Source organism: Petaurus breviceps, unplaced genomic scaffold (genome assembly GCF_028583685.1).
Source record: "Petaurus breviceps papuanus isolate PSGF00001 unplaced genomic scaffold, PetGlider_PUasm1.0 138, whole genome shotgun sequence".
Classification (NCBI taxonomy): domain Eukaryota; kingdom Metazoa; phylum Chordata; class Mammalia; order Diprotodontia; family Petauridae; genus Petaurus; species Petaurus breviceps.
Window position 1 is genome coordinate 29535554 of NW_027185694.1, and position 12225 is coordinate 29547778.

General features: G+C 34.9%; 1 protein-coding gene across 4 annotated transcripts in view; it reads right to left on the reverse strand.

Annotated features, from left to right (window-relative positions):
- Window positions 1-12225, reverse strand: part of ECI1 (enoyl-CoA delta isomerase 1) — a 36004-nt gene that overhangs the window by 8595 nt on the left and 15184 nt on the right. The gene's annotated exons all lie outside the window — the stretch shown is intronic.

Below are 12225 nucleotides of genomic sequence, written 5' to 3' on the forward strand. Positions count from 1 at the left end.
ATGATCTAAGATAATTCCAAAAGACTCATGATGCAAAATGCTACCCACACCCAGAGAAAAAACCATGGAGTTTGAATGCAGAGCAAAACATACTATTTTCTTTTTGTTGTTATTGTTTTTTTCTCCTCATGATTTTTCCCTTTTGTTCTGCTTCTTCTTCTACAACATGACTAATTTGGAAATATGTTTAATATGATCATACATGTATAGCCTGCATCAGATTGCATGCTATTTTGGGGAGGGGAAAGCGGAAGGAGGGAGAAAATTTAGAACTCAAAATCTTACAAAAGCAAATGTTAAAAACTAAAAATAAATTTTTTTAAGAGAAAAAAAATTATCACCCAAAAGGATTGCCAAAGAATGTATTGCTGACTTCTAATCTTAGGTATGGATAGGGAAAATGGTTATTTAGAGAAAACTATTTACCCTTGGATAAATATGGAATCAGCCCATAAGTATATATTAATTACTAGATTCATGTACAGTAATATGTTCAATAATATGGCAATTCAATTCAATTTACCAAAGCATTTATTACAACAGTTCCTATCCTCTGAGTCTGTAGTTCCTGAAAAATCTACATGTGCATCAAGCCTTGCCATTTTGATCTTTTACTGACAACAAAATATAAAACATGACTTGGCAGAGAGTAAACATACCTTCCACGGGATGTAAGAAGTATTATGTATTAGATATATGAACTATTTTCTGCTAAAACTTAATACACGTTACAACCATTAACCAAAAAAATAAACATTACAAAATAAGGAGTAAAATCTGAAACAAAACCCTTAGCATTTAAGAAAGCAGAAGTGGGAGCAGCTGAGTGGCACAGTGAGTAGAGCACCTGCCCTGGAGTCAGGAGGACCTGAGTTCACAACCAGTCTCAGACACTTAACACTTACCAGCTGTGTGACCTTGGGCAAGTCACTTAACCTCAACTGCCCTGCCTTCCCCTCTCCAAAAAGAAAAAAAAAAAAACAAACCAAAAAACCAAAACCAAACCCCCAATCACAAACCTAAAAAGAAAGTGGAAATGAAACTATGCAAAACAAGCTTTTGTTTTCTGTTCCTTTCTAGGTCTGAAGTTCAGCAACCTTTGGTTTTGTTTTCTTTCTTTTTAAAATATAATAGTAGTTATCATACATATAGTTATGGTTCTGTTGATCATATTTTTGCACCTTTGCAAAGACCTATATTTTGTATAGAATCTTTCATATTTCTTTGTATCTTATTTACCATTTTAAAGCACCATATTACTTCACATTAATAAACCTTAATTTGAACTATTCTGGAACAGATATGTTTCCTTATTTGCTATTTAAAGGAGTGGTTATAAATATTTTTTGTATTGATAGTTCCTTTTTATGATAAAATACTAGCAAAAGAATCACTGGGTTGAAAAGAATGTTCAGTCTTGTGTCTCATGCTTCCTGCCATTGTGCTCATTAAAACATTTGTGGCATTCTAATGTGTTAGAACAGTTGCTTCCCCACCAACATTAAATTTGTTATTTTTCTGGCCACTATTACTAGTCTAGTAGATCTCTCTCTCTCTTTTTTTTTTTTAAAGCAATTGGGGTTAAATAACTTGCTCAAGGTTACATGGCCAGTTATTTCTGGGTGTGGTGCTAAGTATCTGAGCCCGGATTCGATCCCCAGGTCATCCTGACACTGGGGCCAGTGCTCTTACTTGCTGTGCTACCTGGCCACCCCTCTGGTACATCTCTTAAACTTGCTCTTCTGATTATGGCATTTCAATATCTTTTCATGAGGTTAAGTATATTTCTTCTTTTGAAAATTAATCTCTTTATGTATTAGCTCCTTATTCTGAATGTTAGTGCTTTATTTGATTTATACATATGTATATATACATACATATATGTTGCAAATCTTTTTCCCCCAGTCTGTTTCTTTTCATTTTAGAATTACTGCTTTTTGTTGTACAAAAAACTCTTTTGTTTGTATAACAAAACCCACAGTTAATGTCCAAAGTTTTCTTTTATTTGGTTAATAAAAATGCCCCTCCTTTCCACAACTGAGACAAATATATTATTTTTCTCACCATTTTTTAATAATTTCAAAAGTATTTAGATTGCTGAATTAAAGAGTTTGTTGTGGTTGATGGTATTAAGTAGAAAGTCAAATTCATTTTCTGCCATAAAATTATTCATTTTCCCCAGTTTTATTAAACGAGGATTCTATTTCCTAGTGTTTTTATATAGATTTAATGGAATCCTAACTATTTTATGTGTTGTCTTATTTCTTTGTTCCTTTTCTAGCATCAAAGTTTTTATAATTATTCTTTTATAGTACATTTTGAGATTTTCACCAGTTTTTTCATAGTTTTTAATTTTCTTCACCTATTTTCCTATATGAAATTTGCTATGATATTCCATCATCCTATAAAATAATGTACTACTGGTCAAAATACCAATAATTTAATCAGTAAGTAGTTGAGAAAGTATCGACATTTTAAATACATTTATTCAACCTAATCCTGAACAAGAAAAGATGCCTCTATTTGTTCAATTATTCCTTTATTTCTCTCAAAATTATGTTAAGAATGTCTTTGTATAGGTCTCTTTTATGTCTCAATAGGTTAATGCCCAAATGTTCGATTCAGTTTGTCTTAACTCTAAAATAAAATTTTTCTAGGTTGACTGGGTGGCACAGTGTAGGGCTTGGAGTCAGGAAGACCTGAGTGCAAACATAACCTCGGATTCTTTTTTTTTTTTAATCAATTAATTATTTTTTTAAGCAATTGGGGCTAACTTGCTCAAGGTTACACAGCCAGTTATTTTGTGTGGGTGCTAAGTATCTGAGGCCGGAACTGATCCCAGGTCTCCCCATTCTGGGGCCGGCACTCTTACTGCGCCACCTGGCTGCCGCTATAACCTCGGATTCTTAACTACCTGTGTGATTCTGGGCAAGTCACTTAAACCTGCTGGCCTCAGTTTCCTCATCTGTAAAGGGAGCTGGAGAAGGCAATGACAAGACACTCTGGTACCTTTTTGGGGTTTTTTTGGATTTCAGACTCATCATAAGGATTTGAAGCAGAAATTATTTTTTCTGACTCAAGTTTCTCTTAGTTGCGCTGATTTTGTTTATGCAAAGGCTTTTAAATTCTACATAATCAAACTTGTCTACTTATCTTTTATGATCACCTCTAACTCTGGGTCGGTTAACATTTTCTTCCTACCCACAGTTCTTTTCTCCTCTATTTTTTATGTAACATTTTTACATTTAAGTCTTGTATCCATTTGAATTTTAATGTGGTATATAGTATAAGATAAAAGACTAAACCTAATTTCTACCAAATTGCTTTCTAGTTTTTAAGGCAGTTTTTATCTAATAGTGAGTTCTGTTTGTAATTTTTATGATTTGGTTTCTTGAATCCTAGACTGCTATTTTTGATTGTTTCTGTAACTTGCTTATCTAGTCTGTTTTCCTTATCTATTTTTAACTAGTAGTCAAGTTTTTATGATTACTGATTTATAATACATTTTGAAATCTTGCAATGCTAGGTCCCTTCAGTCTCATTTGTTTTTAATTATTTCTCTTGAGATTCTTGAACAAATTTTGTTCCCCTGAATGAATTTTATTATCATTTTTTTCTAACTCTATAAAGTAACTCCTTGGTATAGCACTAAGCCTGTAAATTAACTTAGATGATACCATTTTTGTTATATTGGTAGAGCCTCATCATGGTTAATGATTCTCTTTTAATTGGTTGTCTTCCTATTTTTCTTTTTCTAAAAAAAAATTCATGCAAAGTTTTAATACATTTCAAAAAAGAAAGTAAATGCAAGGATGATGCTGTAGAGTAAAACAATAATTTAAGATGCCATCCAGTTAACGGCACTATTATATTAATAATTATGTTAATGATGACAGCTTACATTTTTATAGTGTTTTAAGATTTATTAATACTCCTACAACTACTATTAGTAATAGGTGACATTTAAACAGTGCTTTAAAATTTACAAAAATGGTTTACATATATTATCTCTATTGAACCTTACAATAATCTTATGAAGTACTATGACATTATGTCCATTTTACGGATGAAGAAACTGAGACTTAGAGGGGCTAAGTGACTTGCCCATGGCCACACTATCAGCAAGTATAAGAGACAGTATTCAAACCCAAGTTTTCTTAACTACAAGGCCAGTGATTGCCTCACAACCACCCTGTGAGGAAGGTCATATAAGAGTTCATAAATATATAGCTGGGATGTACCTTAGAGGTGATTCAGTCTAACTCCACACTCCTTATCTTACAGATGAAGAAACAGGCTAAAAGAATTTGAATTACTTGCCCAAAACACACAAATAGTATTTAGCATACATGGAATTTATTCTAGTTCCTCAAATTTAAAATCCAGACTTCTATTCTCTCCATCGTGCTGTCTCCACTTTACCAATGAGGAAAAAGAGCCTAAATGTATTATTCATATTTTACAAATGAGGAAATGGATGGTCAAGTCTTCTTCAGGGCCACACAGCCAGTGTTTTGGTTGAGAAAACTTGATATTCCCAAATAAAAGAATAAAAACTAGATTTTAAGCAATCCCTGTATATATATGTCTGTGTTTTTAAATCTGCCAAATAAAGAGGTTTTTCTCTAGTTCTAAGGGCCATAATATTTTAGAAAGTAAGCTATTTTAGAATTTAATCTTCCTCTATTTCTATAAATAGTATTTTGTAGTTGTATTTCTGTAAGTCCCAAAACTGTCCTAGAAAATTAACTCCCAGGTATTTGTACATTTTAAAGTTCTTTTTGAATGAGATTTCTCTTTCTATCACTTCTTTCTAACTTCTGGTAGCAATGCATAGAAATATTAGTTATTTCTATGGATTTAGTTTATAGTCTACTAATTTAGGGAGCTAGTAATCATCTCAATTTGTTTCTTTGCTGATTCTCTGGGGTTTTCTTAGTCAAATTTCATGCTGTCTGCAAATAGGGATAATTTTATTTCTCCTTGTCAATGTTTATATCTTTAATTTTTCTCTTGCCTTATTATGATACTAGTATTTTTAGAACAAAGGGCCTATGAAGGAAGACAGCATCTTCATTCAGAGAAAGAACTGAAAAATAGATGTATAGAATGTTTTTACAAAGATAGACAGATAGATAAATATAGATACAAATACATAGATATTTGTATCTAATGGGAGCCATCTTTAGAGTGGGAAAGGGAGGGAAGAAAAAAATGAAAATAAAACAAAGTTACATGACAACTCTATTATACATTTAAAAGGAATATCATAACTTGTACATAATAGATTTGTAATTTCATGTGCAATCATCTTTTAAAAAATTTCTGCTCTGTTATGGAAATACTTGTGTTATTAAATGAATATGAAAAAAGAAAGAAAGAAAATAGTATTGGGGACAGTGATCAGAGTTCTGGTCTTGTATTGGGGATAGTAGACAGAGTGCTGTCCTTATACTTAGGAAGACCTTGGGCTTCAGTTCCAACTCTGATATATTCTAACTCTTTCCCTTGGAAAATCATGTGATCTCTCAGTACTCCAAGAACCCTGCCTAAGAATATAAATTGCAGAGAAAGTACTCACCTGTACTGGTAGAAATTTGTCTTTAGGAACTCCTAGTTAGGTGGCACAGTGTATAGAGCACCACACCTGGAGTCAGGAAGACCTGACTTCAATCTCTGTCACTTATAGATGACCCTAGGCAAGTCAATTTAACCTTTGCTTGGCTCCATTTCTTCATCTGTAAGCAGGGATAATGATAATACCTATTTCCTGGGGTTGTTATGAAAATCAAATGAGTTAACAATTGTAAAATACTTAGCACAGTATATAATAGCACATAATAAGTGTCATATAAATGTTAGTTATCATTATTAATGATGAAATCATAGGTTCACTTTTTTGGGGGGTAAAGAGTAGTAGAGAGAGATGATAGAGCATATGCTTTATAGCTGCACTTACTGGGAAAGTTTCTAGTGTTTTTTTCTTGCTGATATTACTATCTTTTGGTTTTAGATACAGACAGTAGATTTAACAAAGAAGAAGACTTTCTTGTTTATCTTTGGTCTTCTATATGAAGGAACTTTGGCTCCTTTTTCTTAAGACCCTTAAGAATATTCTGAACACAACCGAACAGGGCAAGTTTAAACATTTACTTACTGTTTTCCTCACAAAACCACTAGACACACCACCAGGTGCTAGCCCTCAAAACCCATTTCAGTGACACTTTGATCTAACTAAAGAAAGGTTCTCAGAGCACTGTCCAGCAACATTCAGTCCTCACTGAAGCCTTGGTCATAAGGACAAAATAGCTCTCATTTGATTTTGTGACTTAAGCATATGGGATAATGAAAATGGTCAAAATTCTCAGTTTTTTCAACATGAGCTTTGAGACTACACAGAAAACACAGTGTACTTCTGACATCAGAAAAAGAAGAGCAATGTGAATAGGGAGCTAAAAGGACATTCAGTGCTTTGTATATTATAAGAAGTGTTTATATTCCAGAAACATACTTCCTATAACCACCTGCAATATTCACAAAAATAAAATACCATGAAATACAAGAACTGGAAGAGATCACAGAGGAACCAGTTTGATAGACAGGGAAACTGAGGCTAAAGAAGTGAATCTGGTAACTTGAATCCAGGTCCCATTGAGTATGTAAGGTGGTAGATCCAGGTCTCTTGATTCCCAGTCAAGTGTTAGGGTAAAAGATTTCTCTGGCATTCTTCAGAGCAGATGCTGCCATGACAGCTTTCTCGTCTTCTTATGCCTTATTCCCCAATATAAACTCTTGGATCCAGTGACACTGTCCCCCTGGCTGTTCCACAAACAAGTCACTCCATCTCTTGTCTCCAATTGCTCTCCATGTCTAGAATGCTCTCCCTTCTGCACTCTTGGCTACTGGTCCCTCTGGCTTCCTTTTGTTGTTTTGTTATTTCAGTCACATCCAATTCTTTGTGACCCCATTTGGGGTTTTCTTGGCAAACATGCTGGAGTAGTTTTCCATTTCTTTCTCCAGCTCATTTTACAGTGGAGCCAACTGAGGCAAACAGAAATAAGTGGCTTTTCCAGGGTTATACAACTAGTAAGTGTCTGAAGTCAAATTTGAACTCAGGAAGATGAATCTTCCTGACTCCAGGCCTGGCATTCCATTCCACCACTCTGGCATCTTTGCCAAGAAAACCCCAAATGAGGTCATAGAGAGTTGGAAACAACTGAACAACAACAAAATTTCCATCAGTTTTCTTTGATTCTTATAATATATAGCAATGAAGACCACAAAGGATTATAGAACTGGAGCAGGAAGGGACCTCAGAGTCCAATTCACACATATTACAGACAGGGTCATATGGGCAGTATCATAGAGGAGATTTGAATTCTAGAACTCCAATTTAAGACCCAGTACTGTCTCTACTGTATTATACCGCCAACTTATAATGACTTGTAGGTTTACCTTATATCCTGTTACTTTACTGAAGGAATATGTTATTTACATTAAAATGTGCTATAAAAGAAAAATTATAAAAGCTTTGATACTAGAAAAAGGGAACAGAATTTCAGAATCCAAAAAGAGAAATCAATGTGTGCATACATATACACACATATGTATATACATGTATATGTATGTGTGTACACATGTACACACACGTACGTGAACAGCTAGTGTTTTGTAAGCCTATGCTTGAAAAAATTGGAGAAGAGAAACCCCATTTTATAATATGTCAAGAAATGCAGTTATCACAACACTCAATGGGTTTAGCCATCTAAATATATTTTTTTAAATCATAAAAAGCTGAAAGGAAAAGGAATATTGTATTTTGTCTCAGTTATGAAGAGGGGCATTTCTAATAAATATATTTTTTATAGTGAACTGTCTTGGGCTTTCTAAGAATGTAGTGTTTCCTGAAAACAGAACTTTTTTTTAATACTTCCTTAATGATGCTTATTCCTTTAATTTCTTTTTCAGGTTTTACTGCTATATTACTAAGATTTCTTAGCTCGATGGGAGTGTGAAGACTGGACAATTCTAACACCTGTTTGTTTTTTTTTTAAGCAATTGGAGTTAAGTAACTTGCTCAAGGTTACACGGCCAGTGATTTCTGGGTGTGGTGCTGAGTATCTGAGCCCGGGATTCTATCCAGGTCATCCCAACACTGGAGCTGGTGCTCTTACTCGCTGAGCCACCTGGCCACCCCTAAGCAATTGAGGTTAAGTAACTTGCTCAAGGTTACACAGCCAGGTGTTTCTGGGTGGGTGCTAAGTGTCTGAGCCCGGGATTCGATCTCCAGGTCTTCTCAGCACTGGAGCCGGTGCTCTTACTCGCTGTGCTACCTGGCCGCCCCTCTAACACCTGTTTTTAATGGGAATGCCTTCTTGTCTTTCTTAGCTCCTTTCAAACATTTTTTTTTGTTTTTGCATTTTTCAGGGCAATTGGGGTTGTGACTTGCCCAAAGTCACATGGCTAATTTTTTGTGTCAAGTGTCTAAGGCTGCATTTGAATTCAGGTCCTCCTGACTCCAGGGCTGGTGCTCTATTCACTGCACCACCTAGCCGCCCCTCCTTTCAAACATTCTTAAAAATCATGTCATGCTTCTATTCTTATGTATTTCAATATTGTCATACATTACTGCACACATATTATTTAACTGAAAGGATTTCTCTAAATCTAATGATATTAATGTAGTCTTTAAGTTTTCCTCCCAGTGACATTATTTATTAGACTCACTGCTTTCCTAGAATTAAACCATGCTTATATTCCATTTAGAAACCCTTAGTTATGATCTTTTTAATGGACTGATATATTCCATTTGTGAATATTTAATATTTTCATACCCATATTCATTTATAATGCCTCAGCTTAGCTTTGAGGTGCCCCTGGTTTCTTGAAAGCTATGCTAGTGGAATGTAAGCTCTGTCAGGTCCTAATAAAATGCTGGAAAGGCTTCTAGTGTGGTCCTAGTAACAGACTAAATCTTCCAAGGATCAACCTAGCTAAGACCAGAGGGGCTTATCGTCCCCAGATTATCCACTATGGAGAGTTCTTTGCCCATGACAATATGTGAAACAAAAGAAAAGTAAAGTTTAGAAGTGGCCCCCTTCCACTTCTATAGCCTGGTGGAGGAAAAAAGTGGAATAAATAGGGGAGAAGGTACTAAAATGAGTTTTTAAATTTCTAGAAAACTTTTTTTGGAGGAAGGCAAGGCAACTGGGGTTACATGACTTGCCCGACTTCTATAAATATTAACTTAGTTGTAGATATTCTAAATGTGAAATATTTGCTCAATATTGATGTATTTTCATGACAAATAAAACTACAAGACAAAAGTTAGTCCTTTTTGGAGAGGTGACAAAAAATTTAATACTTGGTTTCATTATTTGCCCAAAGGCCACAAGACACTATTTTATGTGGCACTTACTTTGGCTTGTGGTGTTCATATAGAGCATAAGCCAAAAGATTGCCATGAAGATAACTGCAGCTTATGTATTAAGCAGTAGAATCTCTGATTCAACTTTTTCTTACAAGGTATGAAAATATTCCTTAAGATTTGTTTGGCTCAGGGAACTAAGGGCTCAGAATGTTGATGTCAGCTCCTTATTGCCTAATCACAAAGCAGCCACAAGGACCTCCCAAGGCATATCTGATGCCTGGCTAGCAGGTCACAATAGGTAAAGTTCAGTGTGAAGTGTCCTCAATGGGGACCCTTGTTTTATCAATACTGTTCTGCCGTCTCTTTTTGTTGACCGTTGAACGACTCACAAATGTCTCAATTTGTTCTAATATTGAACCTAAATGTCAGGCTCAGCCCAGAACAGTCTCCAGGAAGAAAACATATGGAAGTAACTGACAGGCTTCTGAAAATGGTTCCCTACATCAGACCACATATTTATAGGTCTTTGATTATTGTCAGATGACATATAAATCACTAGGACATATGCTAGACAAAGTTGTTTACCACCGTGAAGGAAGATGTCTTGTGCCAGGTCCAAATGGAAGATAAGTTACCTCTATAAGAGACCTGTGTAGGTTTCTTTACTTAGTATTTCCCTTTTCACCAATGATAAGGAACTTCACTTGGGATTACTCTAACTTCCCTCCAGAATTTTTTTGGGGGCATCCTCAGTACTCAGCACAGTACCTGGCACATACTTGTTGACTGACTCTTTGCAGTTCTAGTCTTTTTTCCTCATTTCTGAGACATACAGTGATTTAGCTGATATGGTTCTCTGAGGTTTCTCACCGTTTGTTAGCAATTGGATTTTCTTGGTTTGAGAAATATGAATTGTTTTCAATACTTATTTTTTTTACTTCCCTGAAATAGACCTGCCTTCTAAAAATTTTTCAAAGCTAACTTGCTTCTGATATAGCCAACTCTTACCTTTATTGCACACACAGAACTTTGCTAGACAGATGGTTCTGGGTTCATGATCCATGCTTCCTAACTTTATAAAATGAAGCAACAAATCATATACACGGGTGAGGTTAGAATTCCAGTTTCTCTAGTCATCCTTTGTCCTCATCGAAAAGTCTTTTGATTCTTATTTCTGCCCTTCTGGCCATTTGAATTATTATTATTTTTTTTATAAGCAACCAGGGTTAAGTAACTTGATCAAGGTTACACGGCCAGGTGTTTCTGGGTGGGTGCTAAGTGTCTGAGCCCGGGATTCGATCTCCAGGTCTTCTCAACACTGGAGCCGGTGCTCTTACTCGCTGTGCTACCTGGATGCCCCAATTTGAATTATTTTTTTTCCTGATTACTGCAGTATTGGAATTTAATCACGAGGTTTCTAGGAATGTTAAAAATGTGTTCTTGCTTGTCATTGTCAACAGGATCTCTTTTTTCCTTTACACCAATCTATAATAAATATGTATAGTAAGGCAAATTCAACAATACAACGATCCTATGAGGGAATACATTTTTGATTTTCTATAGTACCTTTCTCTCAAGGAAAGCTGTTTCATTAGAAATCATAATTGGTTGCTACTTTGGTCAGAGTTCAGAATTTTCCCCTTCATATTATTGTAGACACTGCATAAATTGTTTTCCTAATTCTGCTTAACATCACTCTGTACTAATACATGTCTCTATATTTCTCTGAGTCTCTCATATTTCTAATTTCTTATGATGCAACAAGATCTCATCACATTCATATACTAAGATTTGTTTAGCTATTCTGCAATTACTGGACAACAATTTTGTTTCTTGTTCTTAATTACAACAAAATTTGATGCTACTATACATATTCTTTCACATATGTGTAGTCTTTTCCTCATCTTTGACTATCTTGAGTTACATGCCTAATAGTTTTAACACTGAGTCAAAGGGGATGTACACTTTAGTATATACTAAACTAGTATATTCTAGTGACTTTTTGGATACAGTACCAAATTATTTTCCAGAAATTAAACAGATTCCTTACTCTACCAAGAATGCACCACTGAGCCACTTTTCTCATATCCAATAATTACTATTTGTCTCTTTTGTCATTTTTGACAATCCGATGAGTGTTAGATAAAATTTACTAAAGGGAACAGAGGGACATTATTGCATACCAAAAGCTCTCACAAAACATATGTCAAACTGAATTTGCTGAATGCAAAAGAAGTCTTTAATAATTTTTTTGAGTTCAGAAATGACAATTAAATTAATACTTGTGGAAGATTTATCTGAAATAAATTAAAACCATTCAGTAGAACCTAAAGTTTTCTGTGGTCCCACGATTATGAACAAAGAACAAAACCAATTATTTGTGAGAAGAAACCTTAGAGAAATTCTCAACAAAAAGGGTTTTCAGCTGAATGGCCCCAAGTATTTTTTTTTTTAAGCAATAGGGGTTAAGTAACTTGCTCAAAGTTACACGGCCAGGTGTTTCTGGGTGGGTGCTAAGTGTCTGAGCCCGGGATTCGATCTCCAGGTCTTCTCAACACTGGAGCCGGTGCTCTTACTTGCTGTGCTACCTGGCCGCCCCTAATGGCCCCAAGTATTTCAGAATAGCTTTCAGTCTCAATAGCTGAAAAGGTAAAAAATGTTCCTGTCCTATGTCTAATTATAAAGTTATTAATTTTAAGTAAGAACTTTTCAATACTTGGTTTAATCACTTCTTATGGCACAGTAAAATCCCATTACATTAGGGTATCACAATTTTTTCAGTCATCCTGCAACTGATGGGCATTTACTTTATTTCCAATTTTCTGCTACCACAAAAAGTGCTGCTATGGATATTT